Raw genomic sequence first — 18,585 nt, 5'->3', positions numbered from 1 at the left:
CAGAAATAGTGTGGAAGCCTACTTACCTCTATGCATCGCAATTCCCTGTGCAGACTAATGGTGGCAGCTAACTTAACTGTGGGGTGGAGTATTAGAGATGTTACAAAGGTTGCAGGTCACAACTACCCATGATGTGCCCAACGGCATATCCCTATCAGAGATGCAATATTTTGCCATGCTGAGGAAAGTAAGGTTTAATCCCCAAACACAGATACAAAAGAGAATGTCCACTCTTCACTGGCTGTGGGATAAACACCACCTCCACAGCCAAGAGGCTGCCCTCATACAGAAAAAGGTTCAGCTGGCAAATGGATATATTCAGAAAAATGGGATAAGCAAGGGTCTGATATCAGCAGTAGTAGAAAAGGCAAGCAATGCTAGCAACAACCTTCCTCCTTTGGGTCCAGTGTCCATTTGTAGGGGATGGCCACAGACCTGCTTAAAAAATCCAGAGGAAAGTCTCCTCTGAAGGACAAACTGGTTTTACCAGAACACTGCAAGATTAGGATCTCTGCCCTCATGGTTTGCTAGTAAAGTTGTTGTTGTCTTTGAGCTTTTCCCAGTTAGGGGTCGCCACAGCGGAACTTCGGTCCGCTAATGATTGGCAGTAGATTTTCAAGAACGCTGATGTGCCAGCTCGACACTGAACCTTAAACGAAGGCATGCCTATTTAAACATGTCTTTCGAACGCCCACCCAACCGCGGGGAGGACATGCAGGCTCCACACAGAAGGCACTTCCCCGCACACCAGCCGACAGTCGAACGGGAGAACCTCTTGCTGTGAGGCAACAACGCTACAGCTGCACCACCGCGGAAGGCTCTATGGCTTGCTAGTAATGCTGTTAGAAATCTGTGCAAAGGTGATGTTGGCAATATTTTTCACCATTCAGGTCTTCAGTACCACAGCAATGTGGTACACCAGTAGATTTTGGGGGGGGGGGGGGCATTTATTTCTAACAGGATATGGCTTGCTAGTAATGCTGTTAGAAATGCCACCCCCCCAAATCTACTGGTGTACCACACTGCTGTGGTACTGAAGACCTGAATGGTGAAAAATATTGCCAATACCACCTTTGCACAGATTGTGCTGGTTTACCTTTAATTTCTTCAAACACTTAGAGCTTCTAATACCAAGACAGGAATAGACCCATTCATACGGTAAAATTTTTTTAGGGTACAATTATAATTCACAACATTAGTAGTGCCCGTCTTAGGCTGCAGTGGTGGTGCTGCGGTAGCGTTGTCGCCTCACAGTAAGACGTTGTCCTGTTCAATTTTCAGCTAAAGTGTCTGTGTGGAGACATGCGTGAATGGGCATACCTTTGTTGAAGGTTGTGCATCAGGCCTGGCAAGTCAGTACGTAAAAATCTACTGCCAATCATTAGCGGACCGGAGTTCCGCTGTGGCGACCCCTAACCGGGAAAAGCCGAAAGATACAAGTATTGCCTGTCTTAGATGTTTGCTATTCACAGTACTCACAATTGACCAAGAACTGCCTTCTGTAGTTCATATAGCGTTACCTGCACTGGTAGCAAATTAAAGTATACTTGAAATTTTACTCCTGCTGCTCCTACCACTAATCAAATTATCTAAGTTTCTTTACTGTACATTGCTTTAGATTCTGTTGGCATATCCAAGTATTTTATGACCAAGTCTGAGTATGCAAGATATTACAGTTGCTAAGTGAAGCCATTTCAATAATTAAATGCTATTTTTCCCTTATACTACAGCAGCTGTTTTTTTTTTTCCCTTCAGCTGCTGGTAGTGGATGATCCCATGTGATCAGTACTTTTCAGAAACTGACATTCATGTTTCAGGGCTCCAGCTACTTTGACGATGTTCAGCTTGCACACTTTCCAATGCAGTAATCTTGCTGCATTACTGCACCTTTCAGTGTAAAGAACCTTGGCTGCAAGTACATCATAATCATCAACAAAATGTGGAACTATTTCTAGTTTGCAGTACTAGAGCCCAAATTGCCCTCCACTTTTAACTACCTGGTGTGGGCCACCCTATGCTAGGTCTAAAACACTTGTTGCCAAGATCTGGAAACTCTGGGCAGGAAAAATGGCTATTCCTAGATTCCTGTAAACTTGTTTCACCCACCAAAGAACTCTGCAGATGACAGGGATCACAGGGAGGCAGCCATATCCCGAGGTCCTGTTTTGAACTCAGAATTCACAACCAACTGTGCCTTCCTCATGCGTTACTAGGCAACAGCTACGATGAAGATAAACACTGAAACAGTCCAAGGCCTTGAGAATCTTGAATCCACGTTAATGCTTTTGCCTTGCTTAAATGGGTAAATATGTACCTCCCTGAAGTAAAAGTAAGCAAAAGCATAGCCAAGGAATTTGATGAATACCATGGGGACAGTGGAAAGTTCAAAGGACAAGGAGGTGGGAGTAATGGGAACTCATCAGAAACTTGAAAAATTTCCTCTCTGGAATATAGCCAGACATTTTTGTCCAGTGTCATAGTCAAGCCCTGGTACATCAGTAATGGCGGAATCTTTTACCCTGAGAAACGTATTCACTAAGTAAACATATAGGTCTTTGGGAGGTCCACCTTTTCTTGGAACACAGACAGTCTGGAATAAAGGTCTACGCATATTTCTGCTGGAGGAAACTCTGACTGTTGTATAAGCTACCAAATGTGTATCACTGGACCTACTTAGGTCATCTGGTCTCCACAGACTTGTGCTGCCAACATGCATGGAAGGAAGCCTTTAAATTCTACTTCACCACCTGTGGACACTGCCTTAACCCAAATGTCTGATGTTAGCACAAGTCATTACTGTTGGGGGGGGGGGGGGGAGTAGTGGTGAAACCTTTCCCAGTTGAGGGGAGAAGGGATGGGGATACAAAAGATGGGACTGGGGTCTGCAACAGTCACAGTGATATGGATTAACTCCTGTGAAGGAAGAGGTCTATTACCCCCTTTCCCCTCTTCTCCCTGCTGTCTTCCACTCTAGCTACCCTCATTTGCTTTCTATGAAAGGAAAAACTTTTTGTGGGGCAATCTGCTACACCTTGAATTGTTGGGTGAAAAAAGTTAGCCTCTATTTGCATTACTTTACCTTTCCCCTTAAAAAGTTCTTTAACTCATTCAAGCACATTAGGGCAACACCATTATTTGTCCAGATGAGCACAATTTGCTTATTGACATCCTTAGGGAGGGAAAGAATAATGCATCAAACATGCCTTCTGGGAAGAACATTAGTTGTTGCAGCCCTGACAGATGTGCCCATGGTATCAGGCTGCATGACAGAAATACAAGGAAGTTCCAATCAACAGACGCCACCACAAAACCATTAAAACAGCACAAACCAAGTTTCATTCAATTTTAAAGCATAGAGGCGCTTCTACAACTCTGGTACTTCATACTAACTTGTACGAAACTGTACACAATCTCAGTTGGTTTATATACAAAATCAGTTTTATTGCACCTTTGAGTGTTAGTCATAACTGCCCGGCACCCTTAAAGAAAAGTTTTTACACCATATAAGATGCCTGAAAACTTGGAAGGATTCAAGCTAAGAGTGCAGACCACCAAGAAATCTACCAACTCTCCCAGCTGTCTGCCCCACACTAACCTCCTCCACTCCAGCAGGCCTTCTGGAAATTAGCACAGCAGATTAAGGAAGGCCCCGAGCTTGCTGCAGTCAAGGATAAAGGACATTTTTCCATCCATCTCCATATGCCTTGTGTTGGACACCGAGAAATCATCTTAACCAGACTGTACCCCTGGGGTCACCCCTGAAAAGGGATACCTGTATCCAGTGGGCTTAGCAGTTAAATAAAATTTAAAGTCAGCTTTATAAAGAAATGTTTGGATATAGTACACAGTAGTCCTGATACAAAGTCCTGCAACAGTGTAAGCCTTCTTGCCAAACCAGTCAATTTCTACTCTCTGCCATCTGGCAAGGTTTTACTGGTAGGTGCCAATCTTGAACTACTCACACAAAGGGGGGGCACTGGATCAGCTACAGTGCTTTTGTCCAAGTATTCAGCCATTCCATCTATTTAGTAGAAGAAATTAGGCTTAGGGTACATGGAGCTGGGAATCTGCCTCTAGGGACATGTTCTTGGAAACAATTTTGAATGCCTAGAACACTGGGCGGATGGCAGTGAGCCTCCAAAAGTCAACATGGTAAGTCTACATATCTCTCAGGGTCCGAAAGTTCCTTAGATTTAAACCCAAGTAATGAAGATATGGTAAGATTATCCCCAAAGCAGTCTTCAGTTAGACAGCTTAAGTCACTGTCACAATGTCTTCTCATAGCAGAATAAATGTGAGAAGTAAAGGAAAGGTCATTATTTACACCCACATCGGAGTCAAATATCAATTTAATTAACATTCTCCTCCATTTTGCAAGGGGATGAACAGATTTTACCATGTGATAACGAACCCTGGCAAGCTAATGGTCAAAAGACCAAAGATAGAAGGGGTAGACACCCTGAGCACAGCTCACAATCCAGAAGTGGAAGGCCCGAAAGGACTGGGGAAGCATAGTCAAAGTATACAAAAAGAAAACCACAATTAACAAGCCAGATGTCTGCTTACAAATAAGTAGGTCTTCCCTCACATGTCCATGGACCAGAAAAGTCTGTTGGCTTATTGTCAGTGGCTGGAGAATGACATCCAGCTGTGGCACACTAACAGAAAGATCCAAAGAAAGCCTGCTCAGTAACAGTAAACACTAACCCACAGTCAGCTGCAAGATGTCTGTGCTTTACACATCAGGAACATATAAGGTGCCTTCATATACCCGGAGCCTAAGTGGTAAGTCTATGGAGGTCTAAGTGATCTGTTGAGGTGCCCAATGTCTCAAAACACTGTCTGCTTCCTGGGAAACTACCTTCTGGACATTTTTTTTTTTTTTTTTTATCTTTTCTTAAATTTCTTAGGGACTGCAATGGAGAATGGCATGGCAAACATCCAGAGGAGCATGTTCGCCTTGGCTTAAGAGGCCAGCAAGCACACTTGTTGGTAACTATTTTGGGGTGTCAGAAAACAAAAATCTTGTAAATTGGCTTGTAAATTCAGTTCACCAATCTGAACACAAAGCAGTAATTAGCAATTAAAGAAACTCGCAAAATGGTATTTATCACTCTGGGAGAACAGGATCTCGATTAATTTTGCTTATAACGGATAATCAACCACAAAAATGACAGCAAAATTAAAGATGGTGAAGACTGCTCTCCTTTCCACACACGTCAGATATCTCCAATGTGAACAGCAAACCAGCTCAGTGGGGGATATTACAAAGCTAGTGGCAATTTGGACAAAATAGCATTTGTCTGTAGCTATTTTCTCACTCATCAGAAACAGTACTGCAACACTGACCCTATTAATGGGCACTTATCCTTCCTCACTACAAAGTAGTTAAGCGTCGCCTAAAGACTTTTGCACAAGCTATAAACCACTCTATCTATGGATGCCTTCTACCAGCTCACCCTTCCCAGGTACAATGCTGTGGATACAAAGATATTATTCTAAACATGTAGCACTCCATTAAAGGACAACCGCACCCTCAGACTCAAAAAACATTTATTTCATCATGGTTTGGTGTTTCCTACATTTTAACAGCACTCTGGGACTATTTAGAGCTTTTTAGATATTTTTATATGCAATTTCTGACTCTGACCACATGGGGGCTGGCATTGTGAAATAATTCAGACTGTTTACTCTGCCTCTAAGTATCCCAGAATGTATTGTTTGTCTCCAAAAAACTGCATCAGATCTGCCACATTTTCCTTTAAGCTGCTGTCACTTCATTGACTTAACAGGCATTCACTGCTGTCTTAAAGTCCCCTACTTTTGGTTAAAATGTCATCCTTTTTCAATGACTACTTCAAACACAAGCAGTGGAAATGCTACAGAACAGAACTGAAAAGTGCATTTCATTGCTTTTGTTTCTTAGAAATGCTAACTTGCTTTCTTTTGTGAAGGCTGAAATCTAGTTCTTCAAGGCATCTCCCCTCCCACTTCACACCTACCTTCCCTAGCTGTCAAAGATCTAAGGGTAATTTGACCCATTGTCTGCATGTGATTGACAGCTCACAGCAGGTGACTAAAGTAATGTACTGTTTTCTTGTCAGCCTTTCCCTCCTTACAGTGGGACACTTTTTTTTGTTGCACTCCTCCTGTCAAATTTAGAACCAAGCTACATAGCACTGGGAATAATCACCATTTTGCAAAGCATCAAACTCCCACTTATTTTTCCTTCCCGTTTGATTAAATAGCTAACAAATGACACACTATAAACATGAAATATTTTACAGACTTGCATGACAGCACCAACATGCTTTTTTAAGACAATTTAAAAAATTATGGTATTGCTTACTACTTGTAATCTGATGTAGTGTTGTCGATTAATTGTGACAGACATCTGCTTCTTATGTAAAAACATGCAATTAATGTAAACGCATGGTTATTGCAAATTTATGCTCTTAGTTTTTGCAACTGTTACTGTGCTTCTGCCTGTACTTTGTCACATATCGGTAGGGCAATGTAATGCAATATGACAATACAAAAACAAAGTTTACAAAATTTAGAAATTACATTCAAAAATGAGACTCACCCACGCTCACTCATGTTCACCCACACTCACTCACCACGCTCACTCATGTTCACCCACACTCACTCACCACGCTCACTCATGTTCACCCACACTCACTCAACACACTCATGTTCACCCACATTCAGTCACCCACACTCACCCACATTCAGTCACCCACACTCACCCACATTCAGCCACCCACACTCACCCACATTCAGCCACCCACACTCACCCACATTCAGTCACCCACACTCACCACACTCACCCACATTCAGTCACCCACACTCACCACACTCTCCCACATTCAGTCACCCACACTCACCCATATTCAGTCACCCACACTCACCACACTCACCCACATTCAGTCACCCACACTCACCCACATTCAGTCACCCACACTCACCACACTCACCCACATTCAGTCACCCACACTCACCCACATTCAGTCACCCACACTCACCCACATTCAGTCACCCACACTCACCACACTCACCCACATTCAGTCACCCACACTCACCACTCACACACCACACTCACATTCAACTCACACACCACACTCGCTCACTCACCACCCACACTCACGCAACTCACACACCACACTCACGCAACTCACACACCACACTCACGCAACTCACACACCACACTCACGCAACTCACACACCACACTCACGCAACTCACACACCACACTCACGCAACTCACACACCACACTCACGCAACTCACAAACCACACTCACTCAACTCACAAACCACACTCACTCAACTCACAAACCACACTCACTCAACTCACACACTCACCCTTTCACACACATAACCACAAGTTTGTTTGGCAACAGCAAGAATGACCCCAGGCTTTCGTCCGAAGAATGCACGAGTAATTATGTACTTTGGCTGTGCAGACATCAGAAACAGAAACACATGCCTATACAGATCTTACACGTCAAGCCGCTCCACTCAAATTGTACATGAAATGCACCCATTGAACAGTTTTCCACCTACAACATTATTAAAGTACTTTAATCCAACACTAGTGAGCCCTACTTTACACAGCCCAGTAAACCCGTCCACAGATTCAGCTTCTACAGCACAGTCTAATAAACTGTCTACTGTACATTAGTGTTAACACAGGAATTTCCAGTTCTTATCAGGATAACCACATACACAATCTTCCACCTCAGACCTTTCATGAAAGATGTTTTATTTTTAAACTTTCATCCTTCCCACTTTAGGGGTCTTACATAAATCCCAGCAAAAAGGAGACCTATAAACTGCAATCACCCTGATCCAAATCCATCCAAACAAGGCTGCAAAACTAAAGGTGTTATGGTTTTGAGGGGAGGGTTAAGCAACCATGCCCACACCACCTGGGAACAATCAAATTCTTCGTCTTTATTACTACACAGTTCCACAACCACAGGAAAAAAAAATACCCAGCAAAGGCACACCAGTACCTAATGGAATTAAATGACAATTCAGCACTAAATCATTAATCACAAAACAGACTTTATAATTTCAACATATGAAGAACATACCAGTATAGTGTATTTAAAGTTACATCTAACTACCAGATTGTGCTGGGACAGCTTTAGAGATAAAAGTGGTTTTGTAAAATTCAGCAGATACTGGCAGAGTGCCCTTTATCACACAAATATGCACAGACTTGCCCTTATCACACACATGCGCACACACTTGTTCCTTATCACACAGACACAAAGTTTGTTTGGCAACAGCTAAAATGATCCAAGGGCTTCTTCCTTCTGATAGCAGTCTTAACTATAGGTTCATAGGTTGGTACTAGGCTATCGGCCCTAGGGCTTATACAAGCCTAGCCATAACAATTCCCTGGCTATTACTTCCACACTATTTTCTACCCTGGACCCCTGTCTAGCAGGATGGGTGACGTGATCCCCGGGGTTAATTTCTTTCTCCCATCCAATCGTCAATGTTCCATTTGAAGAGGGCCAAAGAGGCGGTCTGCTTGACATGTACGGGCAAGTCTATTCCAGAGTCTGGGCAGAGTATCTGAATCAGGAACCTATCCCTCCAGCATTTGTTTATTGTGATGACAAGGTTTAGATCCCTGGAGCGTGTAGCTCTGAGGGATTGGGCTTTCTTTAAGTGTAGCATGTCCCAGAATGGGTACATGTTTTTTCCCAAAGGGGATAACTATACATTTCTTGGCACTGAGCTTGAACCCATGGCTCTGGCACCAAGCATCTGTTTCTGTAAGGCCCTTTTCTAAAGTATCCACAACATTTGGGGATTCAATAATGGATCCCAGTTTGCAGTCATCTGTGAACTTTGTTAGCCAGAATCCCTTGGTGTTGGCCTGTACTTCAGAGAAGTAGATGCCAAACAAGAGCGGTCCCAGGACTGACCCCTGAGGTACTCTGACTTGTCAGAAGCTGGATTTGGAGTGGGCTACTTTTACAGCGTGGGTTCTGTCAGTAAGCCAGTTGGCAACCCATCGAGTGACGTAGGGATTAATGCCCAGCTTAGTAAGCATTCATACACACACACACACACACACACACACACACACACACACACACACACACCCCTTGCTTGCATTCACACACACACACACACACACACTTGCCCTTGCTTGCATTTACACACACACACACACACACACACACACACACACACACACACACACACACACACACACACACACACACACACACACACACACACACACACACACACACACACACACACTTGCCCCTTGCTTGCATTCACACACACACACACACTTGCCCCTTGCTTGCATTCACACACACACACACACACACACACACACACACACACTTGCCCCTTGCTTGCATTCACACACACACACTTGCCCCTTGCTTGCATTCACACACACACACACACACACACCAGCTTGCATTCACACACACACACACACTTGCCCCTTGCTTGCATTCACACACACACACTTGCCCCTTGCTTGCATTCACACACACACACTTGCTTGCATTCACACACACACTTGCTTGCATTCACACACACACACACACACACACACACACACACTTGCCCTTGCTTGCATTCACACACACACACTTGCCCCTTGCTTGCATTCACACACACACACACACACACACTTGCCCCTTGCTTGCATTCACACACACACACTTGCCCTTGCTTGCATTCACACACACACACACACTTGCCCCTTGCTTGCATTCACACACACACACACACTTGCCCCTTGCTTGCATTCACACACACACCTTGCTTGCATTCACACACACACACACACACACACACACACACTTGCCCTTGCTTGCATTCATGCACACACACACTTGCCCCTTGCTTGCATTCACACACACACTTGCCCTTGCTTGCATTCACACACACACACACACACACACACACACACACACTTGCCCCTTGCTTGCATTCAGATACACACACACGCACTTGTGGCTTTAAAACACAAGAACCAGTATGACGGTCATAGTCCATGATACCTCACTGGACTATATGAAGAGGGACATGGAGCTCTCTGAATACACATGTCCCAGGTGGGTATGAATCTAGCCTTGAGTCGCATCCTACCCTCAGCAATGATTATACGACAGGACCAGCAAAAATGACCACCTTCAACAAATGGCTTAGTTTCTGGTGTCACAACAAGGGGATTCAATCTCCGACAGCTTGGGTAGACATAACAGACAAGCCATTATGCTTTTCAAGAGATGGTTTGCACTTATCACCACTTGGCTTCTGAATATTGACAAAAACTGTCACCATAGTGCCTTTTTTAGGATATGCCAAGTTAAGCCCGCCAACATAATAAAAATCAGTCAGAAATACCTAAAGGCGCTGCTTCTCAATGCTCTTAGTTTAAATATAAAAAAAAAATATTACTTGGAAGCACTCTTAACCTAGAAAATTCACACACATATATGCAGTCACAGAAACATAGTTCAGAACCATAGTAATCACTCTAGCTATTAAAGTCTACAGTGCCTTTCATACATTTTGATCCCCCTCAGCTCTGGAGGAGGTGTTTCAATGTTTTTAAAACACTAATACAATGCTATACTGGTCCAAAAACATGACTGAATTGAGCTGCTGCTTGCCCAACTAACCACAGGTGTGAACCCCCATCATATCCTTGCATAATAGTGGTACTAAAAATAGACACAGGAATGTTTAGAGGAGATGTATTAAACACATTATAAAGTTAAACCAGGAGCAACATTAAACCATACAGCCCTGAAATCAAGTTAGTATCTAATCATACTGCCTATGCTGATAAAGCAATTTCAATGTCCATAACTGAAAAATGTGGCACGGTACAATTAACACCACTAAAGCTACTGATGTGTTACAGTAAGACAATCTAGCAGATTTGAGCGAACAGTGTTACTGCAAAATATCAATGCTAATAATACATATAAGTGGAAACAAATGGGTGCCACTGATGAAATTATATAGTATTCTCCATTCATAACAAATACTCCTGCTATGCTGACTCAGCAGAAAGTACAGTTGTGTACCTACCATAAATGTAGATGTTCGAGTGTATTCACTGTTGCAGTCATTACTCTTGGGTTATCCTGCTGTCAGGCTACCCGCAGTCGGCCTGAATTCCAAAGTCTTGGTCCGGCGTCAGTTGCTGTCACCTCTTCCCTGAAGTCAGTGCGCCAGGGGTATAAAAGATGCAGCCGACGCCATTTTCTTCAGTTTTTCTTGCCCCAGATGTCAGGTGCCCTCAAAAGGGTAAGCTAAAAATTATGCCAATAAACATGCATGCACTAAGGTAATCATTTCCTTCATCTACAAGCAAATACACCACATAGGTTGTATAGAATAGAGAAGTACAGATAAGACCCAGCAAAAGAAAGGGGGATGGAGGGAGGGTAACCTGGACTGCAACAGTGAATACACTCGAACATCTACATTTATGGTAGGTACACAACTGTACTATGTTCATCGTGTTTCACTGTTGCAGTCATTACTCTTGGGTTGAATCCCAAAGCTGAGGATGGGTGGCTGGGGCTAAATAGGATTAGGAGAGGCTATGAGGCCCTGCAGAACTGCAATGGCAAAGCCTGCTCTGGATTTAGAGTAGAGAGGTAAGTGGTAGTGCTTTGTAAAGGTGTGCACCAAACTCCAAGTTGCAGCCTCTAAGATGTCTTTGGTTGGTACTCCTCTGAGAAAGGCTGCTGCACAGGTTGAATGTGGCCTAATGTCCTTAGGCACTGATTTGCCATGTTGTGAATAGCAGAAACAAATGCAATGGCCTATCCATTTTGAAATAATCTGTGTTGAGATGGTCTTTCCTTGTGATCCTGCAGCATATGCCACTAAAAGTTGCTCAGTCTTTCTGAAAGCTTTAGTTCTGTCCAAGTAGAAGTGTAGCTGTCTGTGTATGTCCAAAGAATGCAGAAGTCTCTCACTCTCACCCTTGTTCTGTGGGTTTGGATAAAAGGTAGGGAAGGGAATGGTTTGGTTAAGGGCCACACTGGACACCACCACCTTAGGCATAAATGTCGGGTTTGTCCTCAGAGAAACCCTGTCTGGATGGAAAATGATAAAAGGTTCCACAGCCATAAGTGCCTAACTCCAAGACTCATCTTGCAGAGGTTATTGCTAGGAGCAGAGCTGTTTTCCAGGATAAGAATTTTATATCAGCTGTTGAGGATGGCTCAAAAGGAGGCAGTGTGAGTTTTTCCAAGACATAATTGAGGTACCATGCAGGTATTGGTGCTCTCCTTGGAGGTCTTATGTTTTTGGCCCCTCTGAGGTGCTGCCTTATTAAAGAATGAGAAAAGATAGGTGGTTCCGTATTGTAATGGGTTGAAATGGAAGAGGCATGGATCTTAATTGATTAAAAGGATAGGCCTCTGTCCAACATCTCAGTTAAGTATTGTAAAATCTGAGGAATGTTTGCAACAAACGTGCCAATTCCTTGTGCCTGGTTCCAAGCACAGAATCTCTTCCATTTTTCTGCATAAGATTTTCTGGTACTGGGCCTCCTGGCCTCCAAAATAACATCCACCACAGCTTTGGGCACAGACATTGCCAACATCCTAGCTGACAGGTTCAGCGCAAACTCCCCCCCCCCCCCACCAAAAGGGAAAATATCTATCCCAGCAGAGTGCTGCCCCCCCCGACATCTCAGATGCTCAGGTAAGAGCCGCCCTCTCCAAAGCAAAAAACACAGCATCAATGGGACCAGATGGTGTCCCAGGCTGCGTCCTACATGAACTCCAAGAAGAGCTAAACCCAAACATAAAACTACTGTTCAATCTCAGCCTTACTACAGGATATGTACCCAAAGAGTGGCGTGGGTCTGCAAAGCTATGGAAAGGATCATCATGGACCTCATAAATAAAGATGTGGGGACCTACAGACACTGGATCCTACCCAGTTCGGCTTTGTTAAGGACAGATCCTGCCTCTTAAACCTGGTTGATTTTTTGAAACAGTCACCAAGGCCATTGACGAGGGGAAGGTGGACCACACAGCCTACCTGGACCTCGCAAAAGCCTTCAATACAATACCCCACTCGGGCATTATAGATAAGCTCACCAGCTTAAATATAAACCCCTATGTCACTAGATGGGTTGCAAACTAGCTCTAGGACAGAACCCACATGGTTAGAATTGCTGGAGCCATGTCAGACTCCAAACCAGTTACAAGTGGCGTCCCACAAGGCTCAGTCCTGGGACCTCTCTTGTTCGGTATATATTTCTCGGAGGTACAGGCCAACACGGAAGGACTGTGGCTGACCAAGTTCGCAGATGACTGCAAACTGGGCACCATAATCGACTCTCCAGCCGACACAAGCATCCTCCAAAAGGGCCTCATAGAAACAGACAACTGGTGCCAGAGCCATGGCCTCAAGCTAAATGCCAAAAAGTGTAGTCATCCCCTTTGGCAAAAACAAAGTGCCCACAAATTACCACACAGGTGGAAATCCATTAAGTACAGAAGAATTAATTAGGGACAACTACGTGGCCATAGTGGTTAGAAAAACATTTTATATAGCCCACCTAATCATGAAAGGATTCACATCTAGATCAGGGGAGGTCATTGTGCCTCTTTACTCATCCCTCATCAGGCCCATAATTGAGTACAATGCCCCTTTTGGGTTGTACCTTACCAGACACCTGCAGCAACTGGAAAGACCCCAAAAGTACCTCACCAAGAGGATCAAAGGGCTCAAACAGATGCCATATGCTGCCTGGTTAAAGAAACTCCAGCTCTACTCAGTGGCACACCGCCTGCTCAGAGGCGATCTGTGCCTGACATATGAAGCCATGTCCAACCAGGAATTAATGGGCATGCTGCACCTCAGAAAATCCAAATCCCATCGAGCTATGCGCTCGAGAGACTTGAACCTCAGCACTGAAATAAATAGGACATGCTGGAGGGATAAATTCATAACCCAGAGGCTCCCTTCACTCTGGAATAAAATCCCAGTCCAGGTTAGGCAGAGTCCCTCATTGACTCTCTTCAAGAGGAATCTCGATGAGTGGATGCGAGATCGTAGGTTTACCCCGGGTATCACTTCTGTGTCACTGTTAGACAGAGGCACAGTATACTAACCTCGAAAAAGGGCATAGCAAAATTAATTTAAAATGGGTGGCGAAAGCCAAACACACTCTGGCTAGGCTTATAAATGCCCTAGGGCAGATAGCCTAGTATATACCTATGAACCTATGAGTGTTCTGAATGGCTACATTATCCGCCATGCTGCCAGATTTAAGGTTCTGAGTTGGCTGTGCAAGATCTGAATGTTTTGTTGGGTCAGTAAGTGAGGAATTTGAGGCAATGTCCAGGCTGGACCTTGAGACAAGTTCTTTAGGATTGGGTACCAGTGCTGGCGTGGCCAGTATCATTTTTGGCTTCTCTCGTCTGACCTTTAGGAGTACCTTGGGGAGGAGAGGCAGTGGAGGAAAGGCATATACTTTTACGTTTTTCCAGCTGAAGGATAAGGCATCCACTTCCTATGCTTGTTTGTAATAAGTCCTTGTGCAGAATCTCTGTAGTTGGCAGTTGTGAGGGGAGGCAAACAGATCTATGTCTGGGCATCCCCATTTCCTTGTTATCATGCTGAAGACTTGTGGATCCAGTTTCCACTTGTGGGGATCCATGAGGTTTTTGATTAGTTCGTCTGCCAGAGTATTTATCTTTCCTGGAAGGAATTGTGCTTGCAGGTGAACTTGATAAGTCAATGCTGTGTCCCACAAAGTCATGGCTTGTCTGCAGAGGGGGTAGGAATGTGTGCCTCCCTGCTTATGTACCACATGACTGTAGTATTGTCCGTCTTTATCAGTAGTTGTCCTGGATGAAGTAGATCCTTGAAAGCTGTCAGGGCATTTTGAACAGCTAGCATCTCTTTTTGATTGATATGAAGATGCATCTGGCTTGCAGGCCATGTGCCCTGGATACATTTTTCTGCCATGTGGGCCCCCCAGGCATAATCTGATGCATCCGTTTAGTGTCTGCCTGGCTGTGGGTAAAGTGAATGGCTATCCCTTGTTGTGGTGACAGGCCTGTGCCCACCATCGAAACTCCTGTTGCAGGCAGGGAAGGAGGGTAATTGATGTTTCCAGGCTGTGGCAATGTTGAGTCCAAACACATTTTAGATACCATTGTAGTTTCCTCATATGCAGTCTGGCATATGGAATTAGCAGGATGAAAGATGCCATGAAGCCCAAAGCCTGCAGAATTTTTCTTGTAGATAACTGGGTCTTTGTTGCCAACATTTTGAAGTAAGAAGTCAGTTGCCTTTGTTTGTCTGGTGTGAAATAAGCCATCTGGGCAGTTGTATTTAAGCTTACACCCAGGAATATTATCTCTTGAGAGGGTACTAGTTTTATTTATTTTTGTTTACTGTGTACCCTAGGCAAATTAGTAATCTTTTTACAAACGCCAGATGCTTTAGTAGAATGTCCTTGTTCTCTGCTTGAATAAGGCAGTCGTCCAAGTAAGGATATATTTGAATTCCTCTTTGTCTGCAAAATGCAATTACTGCTGCCAGGCATTTTGTGAAGACCCTGGGTGTAGTAGATAAGCCAAAGGGCAGTGCAGAGAATTGGTAGTGCATTGAACCAGCTGTGAATCTGAGGTGTCTTCTGCAAGACTGTCTGATTGGGACATGCAGGTATGCCTCTTTTAGGTCCAAAGTTACAAGCCAAGCCTTCTTGCCCAGCATGGGCAGAAGCTGCTGCAAAGTCAACATTTTGAATTTCGGAACTTTCAGAAATGTGTTTAGAATAGACAGGTCCAGTATTGGTCTCCAGGCTTTGTCCTTTCTGGGTACCAAGAAAAGTCTAGAGTAAAATCCCTGTCCCTGCTCTTGCTGTGGTACTCGCTGAATGGCCCTCATGTCCATGAGGGATGAAACTTGCTTTTGTGCCTCTGCACATTGATTGTATGGCAGGTCTGGCATACCTTTTGCCCTTGGCAGGGTGTGAAAGTGGAACCTGTAGCCCTGAGACACTATATTCAAGACCCATTTGTCCTGGGTGATCATGTGCCAATTTTGTGAAAAAAGTGCTAGTTTTCCCCCTAAGGGGGCTGGCAAAAGATAAGTGCTTGGTGCAGGCAGAGGAAAGTCATTGGGACTGTTTCCTGTATAGCTGTGATTTGTTTTCTCTGCTTTTGGAGGTAGAAGCACCCCATTGTTTAGGCCTGTATGAGCCTTGGGGCTGGGATCTGCCTCTGGGGTGTCTGTATCTGCCATTTTGTGGCCTGTCTGACACTGGAAAGGACCAGTTCTTTCTGGGCCAGTTCCTGCTAAATCTGGTTGGCTGCACCTGTAAGAAGTCCTTAACTGTCTGCATAGATTTTGCTTTGTCCTCCATTTTCTTCAACACCTCCTCTGCTTTAACACCAAAGTATCATACTGTAATGGAGCATCTAATAATTTTGCTTTAACATGATCAGGCAGATTCTGTTCCTTTAACCAAGCATGCCTGCTAATGACAAAACCCGTAACAGCAGCCCTGCAAGAGGCCTCCAGAGAATCAAAACCACATTGCAAAGTATGCCTTCCCACTTGTTCAGTTGCATGCAATAAATCCTGCATTTCCTTGTTTTCTGCACATTCAGAATTTGTTAATATTTTCTGTTTAAGCAGTGACATTAAGTACTGCTGATATTTAAGCATATGAAATTGACAATTTAAAGCCCTCTCAGCCAAGGTAGCAGAAGTGTAAACCTTTTCCATCTGTCCAGTGCCCTTGAATCCCTATCAGAGGGGATAGGGTTTTTTGCAGTGGAAGCCTTGACCCCTTTGGGACCCTGAGAAATAGTTTCTGGGTCAGCAGCAGGGTTTTTATAAAGAAATTTATGTGAATCTGGAACCCTGTAGTATCTGTCTGGTTTAACAGGAGCTAGAGGTAAGGAGTCTGGAGAAAGGCCGGACTCTGAAAATACATCATCTACAATGTCTAGCACAGGGGGAATAGCAAGAGGCCTGTGCTGAGGAAGTAAAAGAAAATCTCTAAGCCTTTTCTTTGATTCTGAATAATCTTGGCTCTCCCAGTGGAAGTGCTCCCTCATGGTATGCAGGATTTCCCCAAAAGAATAATCCTCGGGAGGAGAGGCTGAAGGGATAGATTCTTCAGCAGCAGAATCCTCATAGGAAGGAAGAGAGTATTCCTGTTCAGAAGAGTCATAAACTATATCAGGCAGCACAAAACAGGGCTAGGAGTGCATTCAAACAGGGGCTGTGTGTAGAATTACATTTTTAATTCACTAGGAAGACTTATCTTACCAATGAAGCAAAAAATGCAGATGAAAATGCAGGCAATCCAAACTTTTCAGTAGTCCCTCAAACAAATGCAGTTGACAGGATGCACGTACCATGAAAAGGAGTTCCACACACCACATGGATTTTATTAGGTTGAGTGGGCTGGGTAAGGCAGGTCTGACATCACAATGTGGGAGGAACACTGGCTCTTCTATACAGCATGCAAATCAGGCGGGGATTACATCACTTTGGGCGAGGAAACATCCCCATAGCTAGAGCAAGAGCAGATGGCAGATGTGACATCATAATTTCAGAGCCAGCTACAGGTTTTTCAAGTTGGTTTGCAAAGTGAAACAAAAACAGTATAGAAAGCTAGGAAGCAGAACAGGAAAAACAGTTGAGTGGGTTATTTTTTAAAGCTGCAAGGGTGATTTTTTTAAGCTTTATCAAAGAACAGGGACTGGAAGAGTCAGCAGGTTGGGGAATCTGCTTTAATATCCTGTTGTTTTCCTTTAACAGTCACTCACAAACAGCACAGATACAATTCCCATTGGAGTCTCAAAATTCAGTTTTAATTAAAAGAGTCTTTATCATGTCTGAAAACTGTCTAAAATCAAATGAACTGGCTCTGAAAGACCTGATCATATCCACTTTCTACCAATTCCATTTCAGCTTCTTATTAAAAGACACCCAAGAGAAAGCTGGATCCCTTAGCTGTAGAAAGTAAACACCTTGGTCACGGGGGGGTGGGGGGCACCAGTATTTATGGAAGTTACAGCTACATTATGAACTTGAGAACTTTAGATGCTTTTATGTTCACAGTTAAAGTAGTAACCCCCGTGACGCCTGCCAAAGATGGTCTCAAGGCTAGCCTGGCTTGCAGACTTTAGCACCCTTTTCCCTTCTTAGCTAGGTGGACACTTTCTACACGGGTGTTAGGATATCAGTAGTATAAAAGGGATGACTGCCTGCTCTACCTTCAATCCATTCATAATCTTTCAATGTGGTTCTGTATGGTTTGAAACAAGGGCACTAACTACCTTGCTTGAAGTAATCTCCATTAACACAACCCAACCAGAAAAGCCCATCCCTACAGATTCTAAGCCAACCTGAAGGTAGAAGGCATCTAGCTAAAGTGAAAAAAGGTTGACTAGGGTACCCAACCCAATGCAAGGATGACAGAAAAAGGACAGAATCAATACTGCAACACTGAACGCAGCAGAACATCTATAATTTTGTCAATCTCATCGTTCTATGTTCATCAGATAAACTCGATATTGAAAATTTAACTCT

The 18,585-nt window shown here is 43.9% G+C and overlaps 1 protein-coding gene across 1 annotated transcript in view; it reads right to left on the bottom strand.

Annotated features, from left to right (window-relative positions):
- The window catches only part of CLTC (clathrin heavy chain), a 2,794,584-nt gene that overhangs the window by 2,438,178 nt on the left and 337,821 nt on the right, over window positions 1–18,585 (bottom strand). The gene's annotated exons all lie outside the window — the stretch shown is intronic.

The sequence above is a fragment of the Protopterus annectens genome, chromosome 13.part0, assembly GCF_019279795.1.
Source record: "Protopterus annectens isolate FY-2018-M chromosome 13.part0, PAN1.0, whole genome shotgun sequence".
In the NCBI taxonomy this organism is placed as follows: Eukaryota; Metazoa; Chordata; order Ceratodontiformes; family Protopteridae; genus Protopterus; species Protopterus annectens.
The sequence above is the reverse complement of the archived record's forward strand: the minus strand, read 5'-3'. Positions and strand labels throughout refer to the sequence as shown.